Genomic DNA, 14,962 nt, shown 5'->3' with positions numbered 1-14,962 from the left:
CACCAATGAGAATGAGCCAGCTAACCCTGTTGCTGAAGTCTGCCCTCTGTAATGAATACAAGTTGTGTGCTTTTTGGGTTCGGGGTTGCCTCTTCCTGTGTGGATGAGCAACCCCACGTACATGGATTAAAACCCTTATACCCTCATGCCATTGCAGCGGTCACTTTGTCGATCTGTGCTCTGTGGGTGGCGCTCCTGATGTAGGGCCACTTTGGGGTCTTACAAAAGGCTCAACCTTGGTCTCAGCCTCGGTTGCTAGTCCGATCTCCACAGGGCTTACTGTCTGTCTCTCTGCACATAGGCTTGATGCTCTCATGATACCTGTGGGCACCAGGCATGTGTGTGGTACACAAATGGACATGCAGACAAGAATCCATACTCATAAATTAAAAACAGCTTTTCTATGTCACATTTTATTCATCCGGTGAGTATAATTGAGTCAGTTTCGAATCCAGGGAAATACTTGGGATATTTTTAGAGAATGTTTTACTCTAGTTCAACAGAGAATACAGCCTTAAATTCCTCCAACCCCCTCCACTTACAACCCTTCTCCCACAGTGTCAAAATCATGTGTGAGAAAGACTAAGAGCAAGAGACTACATTCTGGTTTGGGTTCTGACAGTAGGCAGCTGTATGACAGTATGTTTTTACAACTTAAGAGTTTTACTGAATAAAATAAAGGGTTGGGATAGTATTGAGGGATATGAACTCAACTTCTAGGTCTCGAGCTCCCAGATGAAGACCTGCAAGTGGTTTTGGAAACCCTAGTTTATCTGACCATTTGGACCCTTTGTCCTATGTCTCAGAGCCAGGCTGACACAGTTACCCACCCAATGGAAATAGTATTTCCAAGCCATGTAGGACTGGTTCATTGACTTTTATACACTGTGGAAAATATACTCTTTCAATTGTGCAATTAAGGGCTGGGGAAAAGTACATGGAGATTTTATGTTCATAACTTTGAGCTTCTGAAGAATTTATTTGGTAAGAGTTTTGAGAGGACTTGGGATTAGCATGTGAAAAATCACACTTTAGGACTTCACCCCATCCTCTACTCTCTTAAACTCAGTTGGCAGCTTCTCTGGAAGCTTCCTCCATCCCTAGATGCTTCGGGAGATTCCCAGGCTCTGCCTATTGTACTGTCCAGCCATTCTCATGCCACCAGTTCTGTGTACACTCTTCTGATGTCCAAATGTTCTTCTCTGTCTTACAGATGGACTTGATATATTAATAAATGTCTCTTCTTCGGTCAGCTTCACTGAAGTTACAGAATTTGGATTCTATATAATTAGGGAGAGTCCTTTTCATCTGCCACATAGTTCTTAAGGCTCCAGCCTGTGGTAGCACAGCAGCTCTCTGGCCAAGTGAGCTGCACAGTACGTAGAGAGCAGAGCTGGAACTAGACAGTTGTGGCTTCAGTACAGAAAATGTGAGTCCTACTTCCAGGATCCAGTTACCAACACGCCAGTTTATGCCAATCACAAAGGAATTGTATTAGGGTTTTACTGCTCTGAACAGACACCGTGACCAACGAAAGTCTTATAAAGGACAACATTTTATTGGGGTTGGCTTACAGGTTCAGAGGTTCAGTCCATTATCATCCAGGCAGAAGCATGGCAGCATCCAGGCAGGCATGGCGCAGGAGGAGCTGAGAGTTCTACACCTTCATCTGAAGGCTGCTAGCAGAATACTGACCTCCAGACTGCTAGAATGAGGGTCTTAAAGCCCATGCCCACAGTGACACACCCACTCCAACAAAGCCATACTTACTCTAACAGGGCCACACCTTCTAAAAGGGCCACTCTCTGGGCTGAGCTTATAAAGACCATCAAAGGAGTCCAGAGAAATTCAATGTTCTGTTAGTCCCTTTATTTTAGGTTACTTAATTTTTTAAAATTTTACTAGGAGCAGAGCATGCATATTAAAGGCAGAACATAGGCTTTAAAGCTGGGGAGAACTTCTTGCCAATTACAACATATGAGTGTGTGAGCAAAACTGGAGAAGGAAAAAGGAGATGGGCTGAGAAACAAAGACAATCTCCCTCAGACAGGCAACTTTCTGTGCTTACCTAAAGAAAGTTATCCTATTTTTATTAGGTTTTAAAAGAAATTTACAAAACTGAGTATTTTTGTGCTTCTGTAAGTGGACATGACTTAAACAAGCTTTAGATACATAAATTATCAGATAGAAATAGTCTTCCTAAATTAAGATTAAAGCCACAGGGAAGGACCCCTGCAATCAGAGTAAACCTTAGCTGTGACATTTTCAGCATGGCCATTCATGTGAGGGCTGCAGTTCAATTCTGGAACATTTTCTAAAGTTCCATGTGCTGAAGGAGGGAGCAGTTTGCAGCCTGTGGCTCTGATTGGATGGTGGCGGCATCTTTAGATGGTATAGTCAAGTGGAAAGAAGTTTGGACCATTGGGGGTCTCCAAGGAAGGGGTACTAGGGTTCTTCCTCCTTTTATTTATAGTTCCTGGATGCTATGAGCAGGTGCACCCAGTCTGTGTTTTCCCCATCTGTGCTGTGCTGCCTTAGGCTCAAGGCAACAAGGGGAAACACGCATGGATTGAAAATTCCTCAAGTGTGAGTGAACGGAGACCTTCCCTCCTCAAAGACTGACTTAGTTCCACTATTTCTTCCAGTGAGGAGAGGCTAACATGATGAGTCCCATAAAGTTAAGCATTTAACTTTTAGCATTTAAATTACATTTTAACCGATTCCCAACACGTAAGATTTTTATGCATTAATAAGGTAACTAAGAGTCAATGCTTCAATGCATATAGATTATATAATGTTTACATTACATTAAATCACACATCTCTTCAAACATTTCTCATTTTTATAGAAAAATGTTGAAAATGCTTCTAAGTCCACAGTGCTTTGTTAACCGAGCCCTCCACCCTGCATCACACACTAGGGCTTCTCTTTCTGGATGAACCGTACCTTCCTTCTCATTGCTCGACTGTTTGTCTCTCTTCTCTGCCTTGAATTATTTCCAGTGATACTATCCATGTTGTCATTCATGCGTCCATTGCACATCTTCCACAGCAACATTTTGTGATGTCTAACTTCCGTGAACAAGGCTCACTTACAGAACAACGGTTCACACTTCACAGCGATTTCTGTCTTGACTGTCACATGTTGCTCACGTCACCTACCTTTGGTGACCTTGCAGAATCATCTCATAGGGCCCAATTAGCTGCACTCAACAGTGTGCCTAGGATTTACAGAACTCAATCAGAAGGAGATTATTTCTGCTACCTATACACACTTCTGATGGCCTTTCTCAGATATTGGATTAAAATATACTCTCTTTATAACTACGCAGAAAAGAGTGCTCGCAAACCCTCAGGTTATACAGTCCTAGACTTAATGGCATGCCAAGAAGAAAAATCAGTTATGTGTTCTGAGATGTGAGGAATGTTTCACATTACAGAAGAGTGTACAGAAAAAAAATGAATTTGAAAATGCCTGCTGGGGTCTGAAACACCAACCAAAGAACATGCCCAAGCTGGATGTAGGCCTCCCAGCTCATATGTAGCAGATGTACAGTTTGGTCTTCATGTGGGTCCTGAACAACTGGAGCGGGGCCTATCCCAAAAGCTGTCCCGTTTATATGGAATATGTTCTTCTAGCTGGACTGCCTTATCTGGCCTCAGTGGGAGGGGAAGCACCTAGCTTTGCAGAGACTCGAAGTGCCAGAGTGGTGGAGATACCCACCCAGAGGAGAAGTGGAGGGGGTGGGCGGGAAGGATCTTGGGATGGGTGACAGGGGGCCAATGAGTGGGACGTAAAGTGAATAAGTAAGAAAAAATTAAAAAAAAAAAACCTAAGGTTGGATTTGGGAAGAAAAAATACCAGTCATCTATGGACTCCCCAGAAAATGACATTTTAGGTGAAGGGGGCAATAAAGACTCACTTCAGTAGGGTTTGGGCTCCAGAAATAAATCTGTTGGACCCAGAACACCAGGAAATTACCACTTACTGCACTTGCAAACCTTTCAGGCTGCCACCCAGACACCTACTCTCTTGACATCATATTGGCTGCTAAATGGTTTCTGGCTAGGGAGCTGCTTTCTCTTTGTTTTAATAAGGAACAACAAAGTCTTTTCAGCTCAATCACAATCTGCCCGCTGCTTCCATTCCAGCACCCTGAGCTTGGTTCTGCAGCATCTGAGAGGTCCCACATGTACCACCAGTCTAGGTTTGGTGATGACGGACTCGATGTTCACAATTCACCTGCCCACTTTTTTGGTGCCGTAGACAGGCTGCTTGGAAATGGTTAAATCGGTTACTTGTTTCTCAGTTACGGAAGAGCAGGCCAGATATCCCTTACAGTAGCAGTTTTATTTGAAAATCCTATGACTTCTTTTAGCGGGAGCAGAAGATGCTTGGGACGGAGTTGTCCTTTAAGTCCAAGCTTCCTGCCTCTCCCTCCAAGTGCTGGGATTTCTGGCATGGGTCACCACAGCTGACACTGTGACAGCTTCTCAAACATTTTTATTAAGCAGATTAAACACTGCAGGGCAAACCAAGCCCTCGATATGGAGATATACTAGGAGGGAAGCAGCTGGCTGTTGATGCAAGCATCTATGAGAAACACATGTTTCCTAATGGGAGCCAGGTGTGCCGAGGGTGTGACAATCAGTCTTGGTGCAAAAGCACAGCAGACATGAAGGTCAGCCATTGGGAGAAATCGTGGGGGACATTTCACTGCAACCCCCTTTCCTAAAACAGAGAGACTGAATTTTCACATGACTGGACAGAAGCACGAAACACACACTTCTTTCCTTTTCTTTTTAAACCGGAGATTTTCCATATTCCCCAAATATTTACAGCCCATTTAAGTTTGAGATTTCCTTTTTAAAACATGTGCATTCAAATTAACATTTGAAATGTAAATACATAAAATATCTAATACTAAAAAACCCTGCAAGTCCTTATATGGAAAAACATTTAAAAATAAAGAATTCACCATGAAAATAAAAAGCCTGTAAGTGTGAGTACTCCTCAGTAAACGGCGCTGTCCAGCTGTCCGTGCTTCCTCCTGCAAACCCGGTGCAAACTCCAGCACTTCCTCCTTGATATGGGCAGCCTGACACAACACTGCCCTTTTAAAAATCACTATTTTTTTTACAGTAGTACAGAATCAGGGAGTTAGTTATGGCATTTTTATACACACGTGTCATTATACCTTGCTCTCAATTGCTCCCTCCCCAGTCACCCCTCTCCGTTCCTCCTGCTCCCCTCTATTCCCCTCACCCCACTCTGGCCAGCCCCTTTCTTCCTCTGCTTTCTTTTAAAAAACTGTTTGAGAACCTCTTTCTCCTCCTTCTATCTCTGTCCCTATTCTCCCCACCATCTTTCCCTCCCAATGTCACCCCCTCTCCTACCTGTCTTTCTCCAGTCACTCATTCTACCTGGTGCTACTTGTATGTTCATGGGCATGGGCCATCAATTGGAGCATATCCCTTATCCTTCAAACCAACCAACCAACCAACCAATCAACCAACCAACCAACCAACCAACCAACCAAACAAACAAACAACCAACAAACTAACGGGACTCTCCCTCCTTCAGCAGCTATCATCCACTAACAGCTTTTTAGGTAGAGGGGGACCCTTGTAAACCCCTCCTCCACTTGTGCTTCAACCTCAGCTGGCTGGATCTTGCTCAGGTCTTCTGCATGCAGCCCTAGCTTCTTTGAGTGTCTGTGAGCGATGGTGCTGACATCCAACACGGCAAGCACTCCTTCAAAACAGGTGTTTATTCTCTTTAGATCTCCCAATCTTTCTGCTGCCTTTTCAGCCATGAGTCCTTGTGGGAAGAGGATTTGACAGAGATGACCTGATGCTCTCTTACCTCATGGATCTCTCACTTTCTCCCTGGAAATTCCTTAAATCTCTTCCACTCCCTAATCCCTTGTCTAGAACATACTGCCTTTGTCTTAGGAGATGGATGTAGTGTATAGGGTTGAAGCGAGAGATGGAGTATATTTGATCCACTTCTGGCTGGACACACTCTCTGAAGTGAGCAAGAGGTGCCACACTCTCATTACTTTCGTTGGAATCATATGCCACCATGCCTTTCCTTGATCTGATAGACTCAAACCATGACTCCAACTAAACACTTTCTCCTTTAAGTTACTTCTTGCCAGAGATTTGGTCAAACAAACAAGAAATGTAGTCAATACAGTCATAACTTAATCACTTCTTTGTTCCAGTCTTAGTTAATATACAAAAAAGCAATGGAAAGGTGAGAGGAATTGACATTTTAAATCCTGATGTTATTTTGTGTCTTTACCCCACTGAATCTCATAGGATTAAGAAGATACTTTGATGAAATTCTTTGCAACATTGCAAACAGTGGTAATGACTAGTCAAGCAGTCAACTTTGTGTCAACATCACATTAACAGAGAAGGTTAACAAAAGTCTGGAAAAGTACTTTTGTTTGTGTTACCTGCTTCTCCTAGGTCTAGACAATAGCTTTTTAGTTAAAGACTTCTGATTCAGGGCAGACTTTTAATTTTTAATTGCCCAATTAAGTGAATGCTGAGAAAACATAGAACATAGTCAAAGATCCATAGCAAAGGAGTCAGAGCCAAAAGGAAATGCACTTCTGGTTATTTTCATCCTTAGCAGTTCTGTGGACTCTTTGGGTATTGACATAATTGCCAGCTCTGTGGATTCAGTCTGGCTATTCTCACCATTACCAGCTCTGTGGATTCAGTCTGGCTATTCTCACCATTACCAGCTCTGTGGACCTGGGTCAGGCTATGATGAGCTCACAGCAAGTGTGAGCAAACCTGTGACCTTGGAAGATGCTTAGCACCGATGCTCAGAGTTTTCTTGGCTCTAACTTTAATCTACCATTTTCCATCTGTGTGACACTGGAAGGTTCTTTAACTTCTCTGTGCCTCTGTTTTTGTTACGAGACAAGAACACTACTGCTTCAAATGGAGCTGTAAGGATTGAAGTAGGTATATATTAGAGAAGTTACATTGCTGTGAAGTAAGCAGTAGCTGTTGGCTTTTGTGGGGATACCCAGGAGGGCCTCCATCCTCGCAGAGGAGCAGAGGGTGGGGGATGGGAGGAGGGACTATGTAAGGCGTAGACTTGTAGGAGGACAACAATCAGGATGTAAAGTGAATAAATAAGTAAGTTAAAAAAACAAAGGATAATCACAACCCTCAGAGTCCTACTGGAGTAGGAAACAAGAATAGAGATGGCACCCACATTTCCATTAGGTAAGTAAGGTACCTCCTTATAAGGTACAGAAAGAGATCCACCCGCTTTCACCCCCATCCCCGGAGATCCTCCCTCCGTGTACAGATAGATATGTGACTTGTAATTCAGTGTTTGTAAGAAGGGAAGGATGCAGACAAGTCTGAGAGGAAGGTGCTTTACGCCTCTTAAAGCCACTCACGGAAAGCCCCTGTGTGTGATACCTTCCTGTAGGAAGGTGTAGCACTCCTGTCCTCAAGAGAGGGAGTCAGAGTGCAAGAAGCCAAAGGGCACAGCAGCCTGCTTACTCACCATTTCCCTGTGACCTTTTCTCCCTCCATTAAACACCCCAGCTCCAGCCCCTTTGTCTGGCCGTGTTTCACAAGTGAGTACTTTTAATCCAAATTTAGGGGTTTTTGGTTTTGTTTTGGGGGGAGGATAAGGCTCTTTATTTCCCCTGTGAGGGTTACATGTTATTTAAAATTCATATTAGGTAAATCTGAGTGCTTTTCTCCAGTTAACTGATTCACTTTATCCTCAGGCCCAGATGGAAATGGACTTTCCCCCTTTGTGGTGGACGGAAGAATCATCTGTAGAGAACACCTTCTGCCTCTCTGTGGCTTGCTAATCTAATGGCTCATTTTGGAGACGAGCAGGGTTTTGTGAAGATGCTAGCTGTTCTCATTATTGTCACATTGTGATATATCTCTTAGTCCTCTACCCATCTGGGGAATGTTTGATTAGGAGGGTTGCCTTGCTGCAGCAATACAATATTCTGAAAATTCCTCTAACATTCTAAGAGACTGGAACTCTTGCTGGACCTCACAGGCAGAGTTAATAATATGTCCTGAGGTCACGTAAGACTTATGACTATTATCCTGTTGTGCACCCAAACAGCCTGACCTGACTGGCATCCTACTGTGCACCCAAACTGTCTGACTTGGCTGCTATTCTACTGTGCACTCAACTAGTCTGAGCTGCCCTTAAGAGAGGGATGCAGCAACAGACCTTACTTGTCTTGGACTGCCAGTGCAGTCAACGTTTACATCCTAAGCTAATGCTTAGCTATCGTCTTAAATTATGTACCCTCCCATGCCCTGACTGCAGTCTTAAATTATGTTTTCTCCCCTGCTCTGGACTATGCATGCATATCATTTTCTCAAAGCAGCAAATATAGAAGTGGAAAGCAACTTCCTAAAATGTACCACAAAGGGTGAGAGCAGCCAATCATGCATAGAGGTTAATAAAGAATGATGTTTGTAGTCGGGGTCAGGTGGGATCAGTTGCAGCCACTGACTTAATCCTTCGTAAAACTCTGTTAGGTTTGTTTCTCTGTCCCTCCTCATATCATGCTTTCTGTGCTTTTCCATGAAGACAGAGTGAGGTCCTGTGTTAGAGAGGAAAGAAGATACACACAGCTCATACACTCATACAGCAGACAAGCATCCACAGAAACACAGAGACAGAAACACATGTGGATGCGCTCACACGTGCGCACGCGCGCGCGCACACACACACACACACACACACACACACACACACACACATTCATATAGGCAGAGAAACTCACATAAATACAAAACAGACAGAAGACATAGGCAGAAGGGCAGATTCATAAGGCAACCTTCAGGCAGGGACACATAAAAACTCATGAACCAGAGGACAAAAGGTAGGAAAAAGAGGTAATACAGAATTAAAAAACTGGACTCTCTTGGTTAGGTGACTTCAAGAGGAAGTGCTTTTCTTTCTCCCTTAACATGACAAGGATATGTTGCTGGTAACTCAGAGTTAATGTCTGCTGGATAGAATTCCTGCCTTGTGCCTGCTCTAAGAACACCTTGTAGAGAGGCATGACGTGGGCAGGACATGGGTGCCTCTTCTGTCTACAGTTACAGAGGTAAGGTTGTAAGACTCAGCAGGAATCTCACATCAGAAGATGGCATTCTTACAGAATCTTCTACATGTTTTAAATGAAGTTTTCTTGCAATTGAACCATTTCTCACTCAGAAGTACTTTGAATATTGATGTTCCTCTCCAAAAAGTGATCTTCAGATCACCATAGTTTTCACGAGAAAACAGAACTAAAGAACAAGGGTGGACAGCTGACCTCTCTTTTATTCACACAACATTGCAGCTTTCCTTTCACAATATCCCACCAAAAGCAAAGGAGAGGGCATTGGTTCCACTGTACTTAAAAGAAAAATATCTCCACTTCCTACAAAGGACTGATTGCTCTTTGTCTCTACTGGGAATTTAAAAATAATTTTGGAACTCAGGAGAAACAGCTCCTTGTTGGGGCACTTGCCTAGCACACAGAAAAGCAGAAACACCACCACCACCAAAACCACTTAACACTTTAAAGAGCATGTAAAATATAAAGAGGTCAGTAATATGGGTGAACGCTGGGAATCCTTGTTTGACTTAACTATAGCCTCGGGTGCAAATGTGCAATGGCAGAAACATCTTTATGGAAAATATTTCTTTTCTTCCATTGGATCACAGAAATATCTTGAAGAGATCTGCATTCCTCCCAAGGACATGTTTCTTTCAAGCAGAGCAACAGAACTAAATATCTCTATAACTGATGCACCGTACTCTTCTAGATTTGCCATTCCTTCCATAACTCTAGATTGGATAGTTTTGGGCTGCTGAGTTTTATAATGTGCAATGATAGTCATTTGGAAGGTTTGCAAAAACAGAATGTGCTGAATATTTTGGCTAATGGTAGTAATAACCTCTGTCATTTCCATAAATCATAACCAACTTCAAGTTTGCGGTTTAGTAAAATGCTTTAGGATATTCTAAGTTCCTCCAAGTTCTATAGAATAGGATATTTCCTTCTATTTATCTCTGATTGAGACTGCCCTGGTGGGGGTTATATTATGGGATGTTGCAGAAGAAAGAGGCTTGAAGATGGCCCCAGGCTCCTAGCGATTCATTCTTGAATCAAACACCAATGCAGGCACAGCTGTGAGGAAACTGAGTGTTTGAAGTCCCCAGTCAGGTGATGTTAATTAGGATAATCCCCTCTAGAAGAGGATGTACTCTAAAAATTAGAAGAGAAAAAGAGAAGGGTAGGTTGGGGCGATTGGCTTCAAAGATGGATGGAGTCACCTGCCAATGATTGGGGGAAAATCCTGAGGGATGTCTAAAAAGGAAACGAATTTCAGGATATAAAGTCACATAGAAGAACCCTGGTGAGTGGGCACCTTGATCGCAGCCCTCTGCTAGATGGCCACACTTTCCTGGGCTCCTGGCTCATGGAGTCAGACATCACAGTCACAATGTGGTAGTTTGTGACACATTGCTATTGTGTGATAGAAAATGAATATGAATTCTGGCTTTGCAGCAATGTAGACAACTTAATATTTCCTGAAACAATTTATGTATTGAAGTACCAAATTTTTGGTGTTTCCTCAAATTTCCTATTAGCTATATATCTAGAGAATTTCAACACTACATATGATTGAGAATGAATGGTAGAGCACAGGATAATTTTCCCCTCTTAAAGAGATTCATTTATATTACTTGGAGTCTTTTTAGACAAAATATAACACTTTATTCTCCAGTAACTAAACTATGTTTATCTCTCTGCCCACCCAAATCTAGCCTTTAATTTTTCTCTTGACTCTGGAAGGCGAGGGAAGGGTGGACCTTAGCACATGAGTTTCATTATTATAGCAATATTTATACATCCTTAATTTGTACTAGAAATATTTATTGTAAATATAATTTCTATAATTGGTGCAGGGAATACAATTAAATCTAATCAGTGAAGAACATTTGTATAGACAGCTGGGCTGGACTTTATGCAACTATAGAAGATAGCAAACCTGAAATTAATCATCAAATGTCTGACATTAAAACAGGAATTAGTCAGGGCAGAATGAGTAAGCTCAGTAACCAATTCCATGGTTTCTGGGCAAATCTCTTTCTGTATTCTGATGAATACTAGCATATTAAAATTTCTCTAGCAACCTAGACACTGTATTTAGTACAGCCTGGCTACCCAAGGGGAGGACATGTTTTATTCTGTTTGACTATTGTCTTTTGGAGACCTCCACTTTTCTGAAGAGGAAATGAAGAGAGAATGGATGTGGAGGAGAGGGGAGGTAGGAGGGATCGAGGAGGAAACTGTGGTTGGTACGTATTGTATGAGAGAAGAATCTATTTTCAATAAAAATATTTTTAAAAAGATTTCAAAACGATGACGGATTTAGATGTACCCATATTCTACTTTCTCCCCTTCATCTCTGAGTCTTGTCTCTGAAAGACAGACACATTTCATCAATGACACTGCAGCATTCCCAGTTCCATGTAATCAGCCAAAGCAGAGACACCCACCAAGCTTTCATGAACCGCTGGTCTGTTTTATAACATCCACACAAATGCTTATTTTTCTCTTCAAGGATGATGGAGAAACAGCGCCGGCCAAACAGCATAAAATTGATAGAGGAGAGAAAGAAGACGTAGAGGGAGTGATGTTTAGATGCCTAGTGTTGAGATGCTTCCCAATTTATGATTTTCTCAAGTGTTAGCAAGTAAAAACCAAGTTGGGAAATTGGATGAATTGTATGAATGCTCCTAAGGACAGATAATCAAGCAGGTAAATATCATTACTGTGCACTTAAAACACAAAGCTAGTGCTAAATTCAAATTGGCAGTGTAGGACAGTCCTTTCATTCAATTAAGATAGTGAAACTAGGAAACAAAAGGTTAGTATCTATGATATTTAGTGTATTTAGTGGACACATTGCTCAAAGGGAAAGAAATATGGAGGCTAAGAAATGAGATTGCTAATTTCTCTGACAAAGTAGAACCCTTAAAAATAAGAATCAGGATTACCACAGAAAGACATACATGGTATGCACTCATTGATAAGTGGCTATTAGCCCAAATGCTTGAATTACCCTAGATACCTAGAACAAATGAAACTCAAGACGGATGATCAAAATGTGAATGCTTCACTCCTTCTTTAAAAGGGGAACAAGTATACCCTTGGCAGGGAAGAGAGAGGCAAAGATTAAAACAGAGACTGAAGGAACACCCATTCAGAGCCTGCCCCACATGTGGCCCATACATATACAGCCACCCAATTAGACAAGATGGATGAAGCAAAGAAGTGCAGACCGACAGGAGCCGGATGTAGATCGCTCCTGAGAGACACAGCCAGAATACAGCAAACACAGAGGCGAATGCCAGCAGCAAACCACTGAACTGAGAATAGGACCCCCGTTGAAGGAATCAGAGAAAGAACTGGAAGAGCTTGAAGGGGCTCGAGACCCCATATGTACAACAATGCTAAGCAACCAGAGCTTCCAGGGACTAAGCCACTACCTAAAGACTATACATGGACTGACCCTGGACTCTGACCTCATAGGTAGCAATGAATATCCTAGTAAGAGCACCAGTGGAAGGAGAAGCCCTGGGTCCTGCTAAGACTGAACCCCCAGTGAACTAGACTGGTGGGGGGAGGGCGGCAATGGGGGGAGGGTTGGGAGGGGAACACCCATAAGGAAGGGGAGGGGGGAGGGGGATGTTTGCCCGGATACCAGGAAAGGGAATAACACTCGAAATGTATATAAGAAATACTCAAGTTAATAAAAAAAAAAAAGAATCAGGATTACACCACACACACACACACACACACATACACACACATACACACACACACACACACACACACACACACACAGGAAAGCACAAAGAACAACTAATGTGGTCAGCTTGTATTACTTAGCTTCCTATCATTACAATATCACGCTACTTAGAGTTTTGGAGAGTGCTGTCTATGACTGATAGTCCCACTGTTTTGGCTATGAAGAATCAACATTGATGGATTGATAGTGGCAGTACACAGTAGAACACAAGTGCTCACCTGACAGGAAGCAAAAGAGAGAGAGGGCATATTGTTCCACCATCTCCACTGAGGACAAAATCCAATGACTTAAGACTTCCCAGTCAGTCCTATTTCTTAGTTTCCACATCCTCTCAACAGATCCACACTGAATCCAAGACTTCAGTACATGGGCCTTTGGTGGGTCACTCAAGATTCAATCTGACACACAACACAGTTCATGAAAGCACTGATTTTCATTTCTGGAGGGGCCAATGACTTCACCTAATGCTCGTTTGGGATAATTATAGTGGCTGTCATTCAAGAGTAAATCGTCTCCTTCTGAACTGCATCCATAGCTTCTAGTAAAAAGGATGGGGTCACTTTTAACTTAAAAGAACAAGAAACATCCCCCACCATACCATATAGCAAGCACTCTGATGCAAGTAGCCATTGAGCATCAACAGGCATGCTTGCAGTAAATACAAAATCCCAGGCTGACCCTCAGAGAATTCTGTCTGCCTCCTTCCACACACACTTTCTTAGCATTGTTGAGTTCTGTTGATCAGGTTTGGGAACCAATGCCTGTGACTGCCTCCTTTCCCTTCCAAGGAAACAACATATCGCAATAGAAAGCAAACACACATTTACAGGTGTGAGTGAATGTCCCTTCATACGAGAACTCATGTTTATCCCCCCTTAGTCAGCATCAGGTGTTTGCTTTAAGAGACAATTCTGTCTCAATGTTGACACTATTGGGAGGTAGCAATGTATATCACATTGTGTCTGCTGTTCCTCAGCTGTCTTAGATTTTTCTTAAGAAGCACTGCACGGACCCCTTCATAATTACTGAGGTAAATTACTCCATTTAAAGAGTTTCATTAGATCAGTGGTTCGGCACTTGGCCTAGCATGTTGGAGATGTGGGCTGGATCTCTAGCAGCAGGATTAACAATAGCAATGTGGGTTCCAATGTGTCCAAGGTGACGGGAACAGAACTGGTAACCACTTAGTACCCTACAACCGTACTCCATCTCTGGCTTCTAATATGCACACTTACCTACATCTGAATGTCTAGGCAGTGGAGATCTAATTGTCTCGAATGACATTATAAAAATACATTTTGGCATCCAAACTATTCTGTTTATCGCATTTCTCCCATTTGGTAGCTCGATAAACTTGTTAATTAAAACTGTCTGTGGTGGCTTATGCCACGTAGAATACTTTACTGCCTTTTGGCTCTCTTTAAAAGACTATTGTAGTGTATTCCTTCTGACATTTTTAAGCTTTAAAACAAGCAATACGTTAAATAGTAACTAAGAATAGCAGCGACCTCACAGGAGCCGAATTTACATTACAGCCCTAGAATCAGAAGATTCTAGAAGCCTTTGCAGCTTGCATGTCGCCACCTAGTGTCTGTCTACCTGATACACAGAAGAGCCAACCAAACACGATTGCTCAAAAGCTGATTACTTTCAAGTGGTGACACACAGAAACCATAGTTTCGTTTTTGTAAACATTAACCCTTCTGGTTTGTCTTAAAGTTGTTCAGATATGGGTGGAGCTAAAGACTGCACATGATATATTGGACAAACCTCAATAGCAGCATCGCCAAATTTGACCAGAACCCTCTGAAGGGAGTATGAGCATCGACAACTTAACAGGCGCGCCCTTCCTAGGTTAAAAACAGTGCCATCTCTCTTAGCTTGCTGATCTTTGGTGATATAAAAATAAAAATTTAAAGCATGCCCGGGGCTCAGAGTCTCATCAGAAACAATCAACCCTGGTAAATAATCACCTGACACTTATGTCTGGGAAGCACGCTGAGACTGAAGTTGAGCACAGGCAGCTCTACGTACTGATGTACCATCCTGCTCTATCTCCTGACATGCCTGCTTAG

At 42.5% G+C, this 14,962-nt stretch overlaps 1 protein-coding gene across 10 annotated transcripts in view; it reads right to left on the bottom strand.

The window, feature by feature from the left end:
- The window catches only part of Dlgap1 (DLG associated protein 1), an 870,386-nt gene that overhangs the window by 464,839 nt on the left and 390,585 nt on the right, over positions 1–14,962 (bottom strand).

Source organism: Rattus norvegicus, chromosome 9, assembly GCF_021556685.1.
Source record: "Rattus norvegicus strain SHRSP/BbbUtx chromosome 9, alternate assembly SHRSP_T2T, whole genome shotgun sequence".
Classification (NCBI taxonomy): domain Eukaryota; kingdom Metazoa; phylum Chordata; class Mammalia; order Rodentia; family Muridae; genus Rattus; species Rattus norvegicus.
The sequence above is the reverse complement of the archived record's forward strand: the minus strand, read 5'-3'. Positions and strand labels throughout refer to the sequence as shown.